We start from the raw sequence: 17,604 nt of genomic DNA on the forward strand, positions 1-17,604 counted from the left end.
TGTTCAGATATCCATACATCTCCCAACTCCCTCAAAAAAAAAGAGCACGCACACAAAGACTGAAGAATAGAAACTCTTTAATGCATTGGGATTTTCTCGATCCAGCAACTCAGAGACAAGCGTTTCCACTGTATCAACTGACTTTAAAAATCTAATCAATCCATTTTGTTTGAAAAATATATACTCTCTCAAAATCATAGACATAAAAGAATTGCCCCTTGCATTAGTTACGAATGTCATCAATATTGTAATGTGTAACTATTATGAATATAAACATTTTAAAAATAATGTGATGCTTTGCACGGAAATAGCTCAATTGTATTGATACAATAAGTATGTAATCAAGAAACCCTAATTGATCACAACAGCACAGGGAAATAGAAAAGTCAATAAAACTGAGAGAACCCGCTCAAAATGGCAATTTCATTCACCCCCTTACCGCCTTTCAAATTCAGGCTGAAATGCCACATCTATTCAAAGACTCTTAAATATTCACAGCATTATTGTGTTCATTTGAAAAATTTGAGACTATACCTTAGTTTTTGCTTAAGAATTATGAATTTGATTATCCTCTCCTGCTATCATATTTAAAAGTCTCACCCACAAACTATGGAAAGAAACATAGAGAACAAAATCCCCTTACAGTAATTGCACTAAAAACAACTGTAGACAAATGTGAACATATTCAAACATTTGATTCTGTGGGCTGGTATGCAGACAGAATGTCAAGTTGGAAATGTAGAATTACACATATATTGAGTTGGAAATATCATGACAAAGAAATATCAATAGCAAGAATATCGTGGTCAAGAATATCGAATTTAAGGCAAGAAAAATTGTTTTTTAAAATATCTAAATCATTAATATGTTTTCAAAAATATAGTTGTTTAAAATATCGATTTTTAATTAGTGTTATGTAATTTAGTATGTATTTGAAATGTATTTTATCAAATTTTTTATATAAGTATTATTTTTGTTTTTTGATATATGTTACATTTTTAGTAGGTATCAATTGTATATTTATTGAATTGTGCATTTTTTAGTTCCGTAGCAGTTTGTGGGTTTATAGGGGAATAGGGTCGGAAATAATTTTATTCTAATAAATTAATGATTATTTTTTATTTAGTAAGATTTTTTTTAATTTAGATTTTATAGAGTTAATTGTGGGAAGTAATTTATTATAAATTGATTATTAATTGGTTGTTAATTAATATTAAATAATTAATTGGTAATTAATCTAGTAATTGTGTTCTTTTTTTAGGAGCGGGTTGTGGGGTTTATAGGGGTAAAGGGTAGGAAGTAATTTAATTATCATAAATTAATTTTTATTTTAAATGTATTAATATTATTTTTATTTAGATTTTATTGTACTAATTGTAGGACGTAATTTATTATTAAGTAATTATTAATTGGTTGTTTATTATTAATTAATTTATTGGTAAATAATTATGTTAATTGTGTAATTTATTTAGGAGCAGGATATGCTAAATAATTATTTAAAATATAAATATGGCAATTGTGTTTAATTTTAGATGTGATTTGTGGGGTTAATAGTGGTAAAGGGTGGGAAGTAATTTTTTTTTAATTAATTATTAAGTAGTTGTTAATTGAAATTGATTTATAATTTTTAAAAGAATTATGGATATTGTGTAATGATTTTTAGGTGTGTGTTATGGGGTTTATAGGTGTAGAGGGTAGAAAATGTTTTACATTTAATTAATTAATAATTATTTGGTCATTATTATTAACTCATCAGTTGATAATTAATTGGGGTAATAGTTTTTTGTGTGCGAGTTTTGGTTTTATAGGAGTAACGTTTGGGGACTAATTTTTATCTGTTTTCATTTATTTTTTTATAATTAGAAGTGACAACTCCCATGAAATCAAGTGGCTAGGGCATATCCGGGGCCTCTTGATTGAATTGGGTTTACGGGATCTGTGGGAAGATCCAACAAATGTAAGGTTCCCTCCTAAGAAGGTTCTTAAAGAACTGTATTGGCAGCTTGTGGTCTCCAGTCCTTTAGGTCTATTGATCCTGGGTCATTGACCGGATTGTTTATGGACATTAAAGAAGCGCCAAAATTGGAAGCCTTATGGGACGTTATCCTAAAACCCTTAGATCATAAACTTTACTTTCAACTGAGAATTGGAAGCTTACCGGTCGGGGCGTTCACCAGTAGATGGTCCGGGGGAGCCAAGGCTGCTTGTCCATCTTGCTCAGCGCTCTCTGAAACCATTGACCATCTACTATTTGAATGTCCCAATGTGCAGATTAATGGGCACCGACAGGGGGTCGGTGGCAGTTAGAATAATTTGTTCCTGCACAGACACAAAAGTTTATATAGCTGTGGCAAAATTCTTGGGTTGGGCGTGGACTATCAGGAGTAGAAGGCTAAAAGATTAATATGTATTCATGGTGCCAATCTAAAAACCCTTATCTAATGTACTATAATTTGATTTTAAATGTGTAATGGATTTTGATTTTAAATGTAAATATGTATAATTTTATCTAAACTTGTATTTATATGTACAGTTGCTTTTATGACAATCGTCGAATAAAGCTTGTTTGACGTTTGACTTTGACTTTATTTTTTAAATAATAATATTTCTTTAGTTGATAGTTAATAATGTTAATTATGGAGGTAATATTTATTTTAATTTTAGTGTGTTGTGAATTGTGTGCCATTATAGGGTAGGGAATAAAAAAGATTAAATATATGTAATAAATAATTATTTTGTTTATAATTAATTTCTAATTAAAAATAGTTATTTGTTTGTAAATTATTTTTAAATGTATTTGATATAATATATCTAGGTATTTGTCATATGTATTTAACCTTATAATATTTTTCTATTTTTTAGATTTTTTTAAATATTTCTATATATTTTTCATTTTATTTTGTTTTTTACTATTTTGTATTGATCATATTTCTTTTTTTTTTTTAATTTTTAACTGTTTGGAGTAGAAATACAAATTTTTACTCCTCCACTATCCAACACTTTCCCTACTGTTGCACTTACTGGAGTAGGAATAGTAATTTTTACCCTCCACTATCCAACAATTTCCCTATTGTTGCACTCCTGGAGTGGGAATAGTCATTTTTACCCTCCGCTATCCAACACTTTCCTTACTATTGACTCACAGGAGTGGGAATAGTAATTTTTACCCCTCCGCTATCCAACACTTTTCCTACTGTTGCACTATCTGAAGTGGGAATAGTAATTTTTACCCCTCCACTATTCAACACTTTTCCTACTCTTGCACTCACTGCAGTGGAAAATGTAAGTTTAAATACTTTTAAATAGTTTAAGGTTTAATTTATAATACAATGGTTTTTAATTAGATTTTATGTTATTGATGAATGTATTAATATACATATATATATTTTTTATTATTTCTTTCTTTATTTTTTGTGTAAATTTACATATATACAATTATAAAATAAATTACATTTAATAGTTTATTAACTGGTTTAAAGTAAATGTAGATATATATATTACATTTTATATACGTATGTTTAATTTTTTTAATCACATTTACTTGTTATATTTGTTCAAATGTATATTGAATGTAATGAAAAAATAAGTTAATTTTATTATTTAATATATTTAAAAATATTTTATACATATATTAAATTGATATTTTGTACAACTATATTTTTTACTTCGATATTTTTGTTTTCATATGTTTGTACTTATCATTATAAATATAGGATGTCGATATTTTTTACATCGATATTTATAACTCGATTTTTGTGTATGGAGATATTTTGGGGGTCGATATTCTATCAGTGAACCCTATGTGCCATGTCGTTAATATTTGAGATGCTACCAGTCCCACAATACCTCATTCTAAAACCCAAATGGTTATGTTTTAACAAAATGTATGACAAAATGTTTCAGGTGGCAGTACAATCTGTACAAGTTATACTTAACAACACTAAATTAACCTTAATATTGCATTATATAATGTTTCTCAAGGCTCTTAAGACTGAGGGGTCGATTCCGATTCGGGAAAAAAAGCATCCGTCCAAATCGTATCCGGAGCGCTCGCCGTACGAATCGTACACGTCCGTCCGAATTGCGTAGTACGATACGTTTCCAGTCAATCCGTCCGAAACGTCGTGAAACCGTACAAATTGCAAGGCTGAAACCGTACGACACGGATACGCACAGTGAACGGTACGATCTGTAAACATGGCGTACGACCCGACGAGTACGATCCGGACCAGGGGATAAGGACGCGATTCGTACGGTCCACGTCAGGTAAGGACAATTTGTACGGAAAAGTACACAATCACATACACACCGTACCTTGCGTACACCCCATGATCGCAGGGGTACGGTGCGTACCCCCGCGATCATGGGGTGTGCACCCGGACCCATGCGATCGCAGGGTGTACGCGCCGTATACCCAGCGAACATAAGGTACAGTGCGTACACCCCATGATCGCAGGGTACGGTGCGTACCCCCATGATTGCAGGGTACAGTGCGTACCGCTCATGATCGCAAGGTACGGTACGTACCCCCCCATGATCACAGGGGTGTACGCACTGTACCCGGGAGGGCCGTTCCGTACTTGTTTTGAGGCAAACTCTGCTTTTACGGCAGTTTTCAGCTCCGTAGAAAAAGGGTCGTACGGTGCATACCTGACACAGATCGTACTTGCTGGGTGGGTAAAATCTGCATCGAGACATACAAACGTCGCTTGCTGCGTGTTCCGGCGGAGATTCGTACGGGAATACGAGTCGTACTGTTCCTCGTACGATTTGTACGAAGAGCTGCATTGGGAGGGAATCGTACTACATCGTACGTACAGGGAACGTTTCAGGGTACGATTCATACGGGAAAAACGCTCTGAACGGCTATTCGGAGCGTTTTTTTCCAAATCGGAATCGACCCCAGAATGTATAATGCCCGATGCATATCCATTTCGAACACTCAAACGGCACATCAAACGCAACTATGCATCTTATTGCCTCATTCGAAAGTCTCTGTTGCAGAAAGGCGGCACAGCAATTGCAATTTGCAAAGGTGGGAGAAGAATTGCCATCAATAAATCTAAGTCTTCAGACCTCACAGCTTTAGCAATACTTGTGCTATGCCGATCTCCAGATCTCCAATGGTATTCTGAGTGAGGCTGGAGACTTGAGCCCCATTAGGATGGTGGACGGACTTTGCCCGCCCGCCATCCTCACAGTACAAGGGACCGCCCGCCTTAAGGGCGGGGGTCCCATGAGGGCTATTAGGATGCGCCCGACACAGTGGCGGGGGCTCCCGTATTCTTAACATTGTGGCGGGCGGTGCTTTCAGCAATGCTAAGAATACATCTTGTGCATTTCAAAGCACAATGTGACAGGCACCTCGCGGTGCCTGCCACGTTGTTCTTTGAAAGGGAGGGGGGTACCATAGGTACCCCCCATGTGCACCCCCCACCCTCCTTGAGTCCGCAACGGGCCCCCAAAGCAGACTCTGCATGCCTTCCGCCACGGAAAGGCATCCAAAACAGCACATTGTAATATGGCTGCCAGTGTCACACAGATACCGCCACCATATTGCAGCCTTTTCCACCCCAGTCTTTCCGTCCGCCGCGGACCCCCCAGCTATTCTAATATGGCGGGGTCATTTCTGCAGGGATGGTGCCGCGGACCCCTCAGCCATTCTAATATGGCGGGGTCATCTCTGCAGGGATGGTGGGCAGATCGCCCACCAATCTAATGGACCGCTTGAAGTGGAGAACCAAGGTCCCCGCCCAGGGAGTCACCAGACTCCACATGCAGAGTACCCACCTCCACCTTGACCAATGCCTTGTTTTCTTATTCCCAATGAAGACTCTGGGGGCTCGCCGATCTGGCACTAACGTACCTCCTCCCAAACAATTGTAGATCAAGGCAACTGCCCAAACCATTGGTGGTCTGTGTTGAAGTATTAACCGCTAACACCTTTGTATATATATATATATATATATATATATATATATATATATATATATATATATATACATCTCCCAACTCCCTCAAAAAATATGGGGGCAGTGTGTCTTTTAAGCAATTAGAAGCTGTTTGGTAAGCAGTCACTCTCTGTGCCTGAAAGACCAATAGGAAAAGATGGCATATGAGAAAATTAATACTGTTGGAGTAACCCAAAGCAGTATTAAAGAAATTCAGAAGATTGGGTATGACCTCAGGGTCAGAACAAAGAAAACATTTCAGGTCAATGGAAAGATGCTTCTTGCACTGGTGGACATCCTTTCGCTGAACCTACTACAACACCAATTGAAAATGTAATTTAATCTAACGCAATGAATCATTGACAAGTGCTATTAATATTGATATAAAAGACCAACCACTAAGAGACACAGGTTGGTGCAAATAAGACACTAATATATGTTTACTGTATTATCGGTCAGCCCACTCACAGTAAAGCTATGTATTTTTTGCATTCATTTAATTGACATTATGAACAGATCACACAATTTAAAGTAATTTTACAAGCTCCTTAGGCTATTATGTACTAGAAATGTGACAAGTAGATAGATGCCAGATTGAGTCTTTGTCTACCAAACTCTAAATACCTACCTAAATGTTTTCACTTCACACTGATTTAGCAGCAGGTCTCAGGGACATATTGCAATGTTCCACCACTTTTGTGTAGTCAACTAAATCTTGATTGAATGCATGTTCGACTTCCAACTGAATGAGCTTTGTTGTGCCTCCTGTCCCTTAGGGACTAGGGATGTAGTTATGAATTTAGAAGACAACGGTTATTGGTATATGCACTGTCGTAGTAGATAATAAAATAAGTATATTATGAGCTTTATAATTACCTCCAAAATTGGATTGTCTTTTAAGAAACATAAAGGTATATTGTGAAACTCGCCACCCTTTTTCCCGTTGTGACCTATGTTTGGCCTCATATTGACATAAGAGATGAGTGTTTCTTTAACTGCACTTTAAAGCTACACATGAATAAAGTTTCCATGGTGTATTAATTGTGGGAAAATGTCCATAACATTCCTATTTTTTAGCAAAAGCAATTTCCCTAAACAAAACACTGTAAACTTTTCTATCTGTGGCCAATCACTAGAAAAGCATTTGGAAAAATAGACATCTTTTTTTTTTAAATCTGTGATAATCATAAATATTTATAGTATACACCTGGGCCTATGTGAATAGGGAAAGCATTGATGGTGTGCTGGTACTTTCACCTTGATCTTTTGTAAAATTGTCAAAGATATTTTCTCATTGGTCATCTGGACCTTTATTAGTTGACTTGAAGAGCTATAAGGAAAAAACATCAGAAATCCATTTCCAACTTATGATGCCACAATAAGGACCAGGAAGTAAGAATTATGATTAAATGGGTTTATTTTAGGATAATGATCAATCCAGTATATTAACAGAATGAGTTCACAGATACCGTAATATAACTTGTAGGCTGAAATGTCTCAATAGGTTAAGCAATAATATGAGATACAGAATGGTAACAGTTACAACATTAATAAACAAATTGTTGCATGTACGTGTTCCATAAAGAAACTTCCCTTCCGTCTTCTAAACATAGATTGAGCCCAGGATTATCTAACCAAGGGCCAGATGTATTAAAGGGGTTTGCCCATTCTGTGTCTATGGGAAAAAGTGTTCATACATAAGGACCCAAGATTTGTATTTAGGAGGCAAAGAAGACGTCAGAATACCATAGACTTCCGAAAAAGTCCTAGGAAAGAAGATGTGTTCAGCATAAAGTTTCACAGCCCAGGAAAGCTCAGCAGAGAGGTCTGTTCCCTCTCAGAGTCCAGAGAGAATCTACCTAGCTATGGAAACAGTAGTAAAAATAACAGAAGCTTCAAAAACATCCTTATCTCTCCTTGCCCACCAAGAACAAACCACACGGCTGAATGTGAAAGAAATCATCATACTCCCTTCAGTTCCCATCTAATTGAAACGGGGACTGCAATAGTCAACCGTGATCATCCGATGGTCAAGATTGACTGCGGCCTCTTTTGACCTTTATTCCTTAGAGTTTTCTGCCAGCTCCCTGCCCACAGGCAACAAAATACACACTTGCAAAGAGAAAAACAGCATACTGGCAAAACAAATTTTCAGTTATGGCCTAAAGTCAGGGTAAGTTAACTCAGTAGTCAATATGAACTTAGGTTACATGATTATTTATAGACCATATGCATTTTGAGAATAAATGTGAGACGTTAATATAAAAGAAACATAATTACATTGGTCAATTGATCATTTTATAGATTTATACGTGAATCCCTAGTATGTACAATGACTACATATTATTAATACGTTTAAATGCATTGTACACATTAATGATATCAAGTCACACGTTGAACAGAAATGACTTGTATGAATATATACATGTATAATTGTTATGTATATAAGGGCGGAGCGTAAACTATGCTGCTCTAACAATATAAGTGTTCACAATATATAGGTGTAAGTTTGAGCAAAATTCATGCATAGCTTCAAGTGTGAATGTGCTCCAAAAAGCTTATGTTTTTTTTTTGGTATTTGTGGTTCAGGATGAGAAGTGATAAGTAAGAAGCTGGAGTATTTGGATAAGTGTCACTGGATGTAACAGGAATGGAATGGGAACTCACATGAAAGAGAAACTGTCTAGTCTGGTTTAGAGTGTGGTACACAGTTTTAATGTTTTTTTTTTATTTTGAAAAAAAATTACAAAGCTATATTTTATTTGGGAAAATAAAAACTAACAAATAACAACAGCCTCTCCTCCGCAAAGGGAGTTTTCTACCAATGGCATTGGGCTCATTTAGCAGTTTTTCCTCATGGTTACAGACAACTGTTTGCCCACACTATCACAGTGCAGTTGAAAATTGTCAAAATTCTGACTGCCCTTTCTCCTTCAGGCCTTTGGAGGTGTATGTAGCCAGCAGAGACAGAGTGGTCTCCTCCATCTACATAATGAAGTTCCACCTGACTCTAAATGAGGCTTGTGGAATTTTGCTTTGGCAAAGAGTGTGCCATAGACTGTAATGTATTTGTAATATGGTGGATATGACATCCTCCACATTTGGAATGGAGTATCTCATCTATTAAACTCAAAATGAGGCCCTAAAATTCCTAGAAACAGCTGGGCCCCGTTCATTCCTTCTCTGTTTCAAATAACACCTTCTGAGGCCTGCAAAGTCAGAAGCTAGGAAAAATAAGGAGCTCCTTAACACTTTTACCAACAGTGAGGTTATTCTGTGGTGAGTTATGCTTGAAAAGATTTGCTGTGAGCTCTTTTCAGAAAGAAGAAAGGGATTTGATCTGTCTGCTCTATTTTTGGATGGCAATCCTTACCCTGGGTTTATAGCGGGAGAAGGCATTTTCTATTACCTTTCCTTGCTTGTTGTATTGTGATGCTAGCACTATACTTTGTGTATTTTCTACCAGAGGTCTTGATCTTGGTCACCTGGTAGGCGGGGCTTTGGCAATGAATACTTCGTTCATGGTGCATCTGGTCTTAAATATAATATGTAATACACGCTGGGAGAGAGAGCAAATTGAGTATTTTGGTTGTCTGAGAATGTCTACCATATTTTGGAAAATCTTGGATGAGATAGGCCGCTGCATTCAGTAGACTTTTCATTGAAGTCAAGTAGATCTCAGATGCTGGCCAGTAGGGCATTACCTCTATCAAGCATGGACATAACTGGTACTTGAATCTAGTTTTCGAGTTGTAATCTGAGTGCATAAAAGTCTTTTTTACCACTTAACATGTTTGAGAGGGGTCTACACTTGGGTCCAACAAACATAATATGGGACTTGACACAAGTGGTCTGTAGATCGAAAGATGCCATGAGATCAACAAAGTCATGAACTGGGAGGCGCAGAGGAAATGACATGTCAACCCATTGGCAGCTACAAACGTTATTTTCTTGTTTGAAGAAATCAGCTGTGGTATGCATGAGAAAAGGAGTAAGGAGCCAGGGGGACACCGTAGCAGTGGATAGAGGAATGGTGAGACTCCCCAGGTCAGAAGAATAGCAATCACAAGGACTCTAAGATAAGAGACACTAGAGAGCACAGAAAATTGCTAACACTGGCACTAATTGAAATCCATAGTATGAAACAAATACACACATAAATAGAATGGAAGGGAACATAAACAGTTATCCGTAGAATGCTGAGCCATGTAGTTAAGGACAGACCACAGAGCTAGCATAGCCATGGACCTTTGAACCTCCTAACCGCCACAGAATCCCCTGCAGAGAACTTCCACAATGCAGTTAATACTCTTGCAGGTTAGGCTCACAGGTTGCAAATCTGCCCCACCCTAAAGCACCAAAGTAACAATACTTGTCACTCAAAGATGAAGATGCCTAAATTCCCAGGTAAGGAGACAGAGTGATGTCTCGCTAACCCATCCTCCTGGAGTCCTTGTATTGCGTAAAACCACATATTGCAGAATGTAGTCTGCTGAACAGAGATGGAAAGTGAGGTAGCTGTCGAATTGGGCACATTTAGAAGTCAAATAACATAGCATAACAGAACAAAAACACATTACCACATAATTAAAGCTCCTGCCACAATATGCAAGTGTTGAATTAAAACAATAGGACTATTAACAAAGAAGGGATGTTCTGGTTCAAATTTTAACTGCCTCCAGCCTCACAAACCTCAACCAACTCCACTTGGCATATGTAGAAATGATCAATCCAGACAAAGAGGTCAATTAGGATGGCAGACGGAAGCATGACCGCAGTGCTGGAGGCGGTGGAAAATGCACCTCAACGTCCGCCAGCAGCAGGCCTTCCGTCCGCCATATTGGGAATGCGAACTGGGCACATTTACCGTCCACCATGGAAAAACGTGAACCACTGCGGGAACACACCAGACACCACGGCGGACGAAGCCAATCCAGCCTCACCGCCGTGCGGAATAACGTCCCAAACGTCCGCAATATTACATAGTCGCAAACAAACTTGCATGGATCCCCCAAAGATTTCCTAACCAGAATGCCATGCAAACCTGATATTTCGCTGAAAAAAAAATTCCACATATTTTTAGGTGGCATCACTGTTCTGGCACAAATGTCCTACCCCACAGTGTTCCCCTCAGTCTCCCTAGTAAAATGATACCTCAGCAGTAAATCCACGACAAGGCACCAACCTCTTTACAGGCCATTCATACACCTTTCAAACTTGACAAACACTTTTACACCACCAGCTGCATTCCCAGCACATTACAACACTCACATCCACAGACAATGTGGAGAAAATGTACACCCTGACAGAGAGAAACAGAAAAGACAAATATTCCTTCAACATGAACAATTCCTTAAGTACTCACACAATCTGGTTGGATTTGGCACGAGGGTGAGTGAAGGTTCAGAGCATAAAATTCTATTAACAAGAGATTTCATAAAAAGGAAATGCGCTGTTAATATTTAAAAGGTTAAAAACCTGAACCAGTGGCTCACAGCTCGTGAGCTGTAAAGCCACGGCAAGGCACCATCCTCTTTACAGGCCATTCATACACCTTCCATACGTGACACACAGGACCATTCACACCGCCATCCACGGGCTCAGCACAATACAACATTTACATCAACAGACAGCGCCATTCAAGGGTCCATAACTTTCATACGCCCACATGACTGACTCAGCAATCACAACGGCTAGTGGTTGACATAGTTTCTGCAGTGACGTTTGACTAGCAGAGTGTGTAATGACCAGCAGCAAGTCACGACTCTTACACTGCCAGCCAAATGCCAGCCCATGCACACCGCCAGGCAAGCACCAGCCCACGCACACCACCAGCCACGCACCAGGCCACATACACCACCAGCCAAGCACCAGTCCATGCACCATGCCTGCCAAGCACCAGTCCATGCACACCACCAGCCAAGTGCCAGTCGATGCACACCACCAGCCGAGTGCCAGTCCACGTACACCGCCAGCCAAGCAACAGTCCACGCACACCACCACCCAACTGCCAATCCATACACACTGTCAAATTCTTATTTAACAAGAAAGAAATTAAAAACCAATTGGAACTAGATACAAAACTACAAACACAAAAGTGGTAACTAAAGAAATCATTCTAATGCCAACGAGAAACTGAAAAACAAATAAAAAACCATGCAGACCAGGCAGTACACTAATAGACTCACAGTTGCTCCCAAAATGTGTTTTGAGTGTGTTACAATCTGAAACATATGGGCTCACACAGCCCAGGATTAGAAGGACAATTATCACAGTGCATACGACTCTCCTTCCGCATACCTCTTCGCAAACAGACTCCACATCCCTTATAGGGATTGTTTTTTGGGGCGTGGGGGGAATTACATCAGGAAAGTGGAGATCTTTCAATCAAGCTACATCCTCCACCACTCCAACTCTAGGAACGCTTGCCTGTTCCACAACAACAAGGCTGCCTATCAAAGACTCGTGAAACTGAACAAAAGTCATCTTTGATGCTGGAGAACACTCATTGAACACAACAAAAAGCATTAAAAGTTACTAAATTGAAAAGATGGATAGCCAACTTCGTATACCAAATGTAAGCCTTACGATTAGCCGTGTAAGGTTCCAACCTCTGATCTACTTTATCAACACCACCCATGTGCTTATAGTAGTCTACAATGCAAGTGGGTTTGTGCACTTCAGCAACAAGACCCCAAACTGCCACAGGGGAAGTACTCTCATCATGGATGTTAGTCAGCATGTAAACATCCCTCCTGTCCTCAACAGCTAGCAGTTCATCACTATGCAAGGCACTGCACTGTCCCCTCTGAAGCTTTTGCAAACAAGCTCTTTTGGATAACCTTTACGGTTAGAGCAGATTGTGCCACAAGCAAAAGTGTCCACTTTGAACAATTCCTTAAACAATTGCACAGCAGTGTAGAAGTTATCTAGGAACAAATGGTGACCTTTGTTAAAAAGTCCTCTGGCAAGTTCCCGCCCAATTTTCTCTGAAACTCCTAAAGTGGACGGACAACCAGGGAGGGCAATAGTGGAATCCCCAGTGTACAACTGGAAGTTATACACATATCCTGTCCTACTCTCAGACAACATTTACATCTTATTCCATATTGTGCCCTCTTGCTAGGAAGGTACTGTCTAAAAACCAAACGACCGTTAAACAGGGCCAAAGACTCATCAATGGCTTTTTCTTTCCTTGGAGTATAGTTCTCTGAAAATCGATCTACAAAGTGATCAAGAACAGGTCGAATTTTACCAAGACGGTCACAGTCAGGGTGATCTTGTGGCAGCGCCAAAGCATTATCAACAGAATGCAGCATCCGGAGCACAAGTAAATACCAATCACAACTCATAATTGCAGGAAATATGGCTGTTTTCATGAATGGACTAGTAGACCAATATGAAGCGATGGACGGCTTCCATATCAAACCCATCAAAAAAGTCAAACAGAAAAACTTCTTCATCTCATTCAGATTTGTGGGAGTACACCGAGTAGCTCTAGAGTGGGGCCTAAGTCTGTCACTGTTATCCCTCAAATACTGTTCAGCATACAAATTAGTCTGCCCAACAATATCAGCCAAAAATACATCATCCATAAACTGAAAAAACTGTATAGGCAAAATAATTCAAAATTCACTCTATACCCTGCATCACCACTAAAGGCAGGGAACACCGGCTGCACCACCAACCCAGAGTCCAGCCCTTCCAAAGGGAAGCCTTGCAGCCCCAGGCTGCAATCCAGATGCCTCTTGCACCATCGGCACATCAGTGTTCTCCTCTAAAACAGGCACTTCATCCGCACTGAGTAGCTTCATCATCAGATGATTCCTCGTGGACAGAAAACTCACTGCCTGAATCTTGCCCTTCCTCCTCTCCCTCAGATGCACTGTCAGTCTCATATTCACGGTGAGAAGAAGATTCAAAAACCATACCAACCACCTGCTGAACAGTAATTCTGAGGCTAGACATGATCCTTACTAGCAAAGTTAAGACAACAACAACAAGCACGTAGAATAACTAATAATTAAAATGTGGCTTTAACACAAAGACCTATATACTCCAAATCTATACCACTCAATTGTCAGAAGCAGATAGACTCACCACCTACTCTGCACAGACACAGCAAGGACCAACAATATCCCACTAAAAAAGAAAAAGAAAAGAACATTACACATACGGCCAGACAAAATGTCCCCCAAAGGGAATTGACCCTTACCCAAGGGGCTGCTCCCTGCATGCATTAGTGCTACACAAAAAACACACTAAAACAAAAAAAAACATAGTGGCCCGGTGGTCCATCTAAAATGAATTTGGGCTGATCTGCCAACCCGGGTGAAGAAGCGGCCACACAACATTTCCTCAATATGACCTCAAAGGGGAGCGACCCTTGCACAAGGGTCTTCTCCCCGCATTCATTACAAATGTATAAAAAACAAACTAAAACAAAACAATCCCTGGTGGGCCAGTGGGCCAGATAAAAAAACTATTTGACCGATCTGCCCCCCCCCCCAGGGGGCCAGAAATCCAAACAATATGACTCCCAAAGCGGAGGGACCCTTTCCCAAGGGGCCACTCCCCGCATGCAGTACAAAAAAATTAACAAAAACAAAAAAATCCCTGGTGGCCCATCTAAAAAATTAGTTGGGCCGATCTGCCTCCCCCCCCCCAGTGGGGCAGAAATGGCCAGACAATATGTCCCCTAAAAGGGAGCAACCCTTGCCCAAGGGGCCACTCCCCGCATGCGTTACTAATCGATAAAAACAATCTAAAACAAAACCAATCCCTGGTGGCCCAGTGGGCTGTCTAAATAGGTATTTGGGCTTATCTGCCCGCCCACCGGGCAGAAACGGCTAAATAATGTCCCCCAAGGGGAGCGACCTTTGCCGAAGGGGCCACTCCCCGAATACATTGCACATTTAAAAACAATAAAGTAAAATAAAAAATATCCCTGGTGTCTATTGGGATTGAGCGATCGTGCAGCAGGAATGCTCTAAGAGACATCTGAGGTAAGGAAAACCCTTTCCTTTCCCCCAATGCTTCTTTGTTTCTAAAATTCCCTCCTCCCCAAGGAGAAACTTACCTTCTCCTCCTGAGCGCGCTGGAAGCAAATGTTGTTGGTGCGCGCTGTTCGTTGACGGCATTAGATGACTTGTAGGAGGGGGAGGGGCAGGGGCAGCGGAAGGGCTTCCGCTGTCCTCCCCAGTGGGGGCAGCATGATTGGCGGTCCTTGGGGGGAGTGCCAGCGCTTCCCCTCTGGGTGGGTGCTAGGACGGCCGGGAGCTGTCCTGAGCACATGCCCACTGTGTCTCAGGACAGCTCTCGGCCATCCTGAGCACCGAAAGAGTTTAGCCTTCTAATTCAATCTTATGGAAGATTGAATTAGAAGTTTCCTTTTTGATATATTTTTAATATCATAATCAGACAACACTTGAAAGGCACATGAAGTGTACCCGTATTGCTCTATCACTGAGCACTTGCAGGAGCGGGCCTACCCAAACAAAGTATTTTGAACAGAACAGGGACTACGCTTATAAAGAAACATAAGAGCCATATGTAAGTAAGATTTTAAAGGTACTTTAGGCATATATATGGAAATTAAGAACATGAGGGATATGAGACTAATATTGAATATTCATATTTATCCCACAATAGAGTGATTCTTTCTACAAGAAATCATGTGGAGGAAGTAATAGGAAACTTATAAACAAAGTCCTATTCCGTGGTGTATCAATGATCCGTATATGAGGTAATTTAATACAAAGTTGGGACTTGTGCATAATATACGGTTTATAATTAATGATGGGCCTTAATTTGGTTCTATCTACATTTTTTAAACTCTAACACACCTCAAAATCCTCTTCATTGAACTGGAACAATAGGAAGTCTTAGAAAAGCAGAGTGCAGGTAACAATGTCCGTCACTATTTGAACAACAAAATTATGAAGTTGTAAACTAATGATGAAACTGCAATATTAGTTTTACAGGTATGGTTGATAACCAAACCAGAAAGTAATTACTGATAAAATATAGGGTTCAAGATAATTAGTATATTTGTCCCCTACCGTACGGTAAATCATACACCTTAGTGTAAAAATAGAAAAAAATATGAAATTATTTTTTAGGAAACAATAGGGGAAGCTAGCGTAATTATGGGGTGACTGCTGGTATGAATGATTCTAGTAACACTGAACTTTTATATGTGATTATGCCCATTTTAATGCATTTGTATATATTTTATATCTTATAGAGAAGATTTCTGTTTTTATGTTGGAATCAGCTATGGAAATATAAGAACTGTATTTTTAATTTTGATGGTATACAGATTAGAACCTTCCCAGCAGAAATTACAGTGTTTTTAAAGAATATGTATTTTCTATATTGTAGAGACATCTTTACATATAACAAGGTTCAGTGTTTAGTTATTGAAATGAATATAGTATGGCTATGAGAGTGTAATATCTCAGACTGTTCAATAGAGCATTAGAATAAGTGACACGAAAGGGACATTTTTTTGTTTTAATCATAACTGACCCTGTCCCTTTTGGATAAAAAGGCACCTCTCACAAACTTGTTGAAGAGTATATTCAGAGCCAGCTTCCTAAAACGACCCCTTCCCACCCAGGAAGGTGAGTTACTCCAGTTATTTGCTGGAGTAAATCTTCGGCCTTTTCTGGGGTTGGAAGGGAAGGATCAGACAGGAATTTATGAATGGATACAGACTCGCAAATTGTGTACTTTCACAAAATTTCAAGGAAGCCACACCTTGAACCTCCCACTCACCAACCTCTCATTGAGTTTATTGCTGCCTAATTGTACAAAGTTGTGGCATACAATTATACAACAGTAAAATCATTCACGCTTGACAGGTATCCTTTGAGGAGACATTTATTGCCATCAATGTCGGTTTAAAGCCCTAAATGGCAGAATTTCAGCTATGAGGATTGTACATGAGGGCAAAGTTAGGCCAGGAAGGAGTGTGCCAGCCATGCACCTGCCAGTTTTGTGAATTCTCAAAAATGTGGACATCTACTCATATATGGAGGGCCCAATTCACAAAGGTAACCTTACACTTCTGTGTAAGTTAATGTTTTTTCCTTTTCACTAAGGTATTTTACGAGTAGTATCTTTATGACTGCCGGGTCTCCAGACTTGTGGTGGACTTTGCACATAAAAGATAGGTCTTTCCTATCTTAATATGTGCGACGTCTCCACCCAGATTGAGTAGACTTCGCAGTTGTAAAGATATTACTTGTAAAATCCCTTTCTGAATCGGAAAAAAACGTACATTTACACAAAAATGTAAGTTTACCTTTGTGAATCAGGCCTGGAATTTGTAAGCGGACACCCATGCCATAGTGGATTCAATTTTTGAGATGTTTCTCTGTAGGACAAGACAGGTGTGGCTTCTCTACTGAGAATGTACTTGCATGCCCACAGCTTCGCCTGTCCTTTAAATCTGAGATAAAAACTCTCGCTTGTACCCTTAATGCTGCATCTTATAAAAAAGCAAATACTTCTGTGTTTTTGTCTTATTTTGGTGTGCGACTAGGGCCCTTCCCTTTCTTATCAGACGCCCCCTGCGTGATAACACTCAAAACATGTTTAGTTCATTATTTGGAACTAAACTTTGGAACACTGTTGGATAATATGATGT

This window comes from Lissotriton vulgaris, chromosome 3_1 (assembly GCF_964263255.1).
Source record: "Lissotriton vulgaris chromosome 3_1, aLisVul1.2, whole genome shotgun sequence".
NCBI lineage: Eukaryota > Metazoa > Chordata > Amphibia > Caudata > Salamandridae > Lissotriton > Lissotriton vulgaris.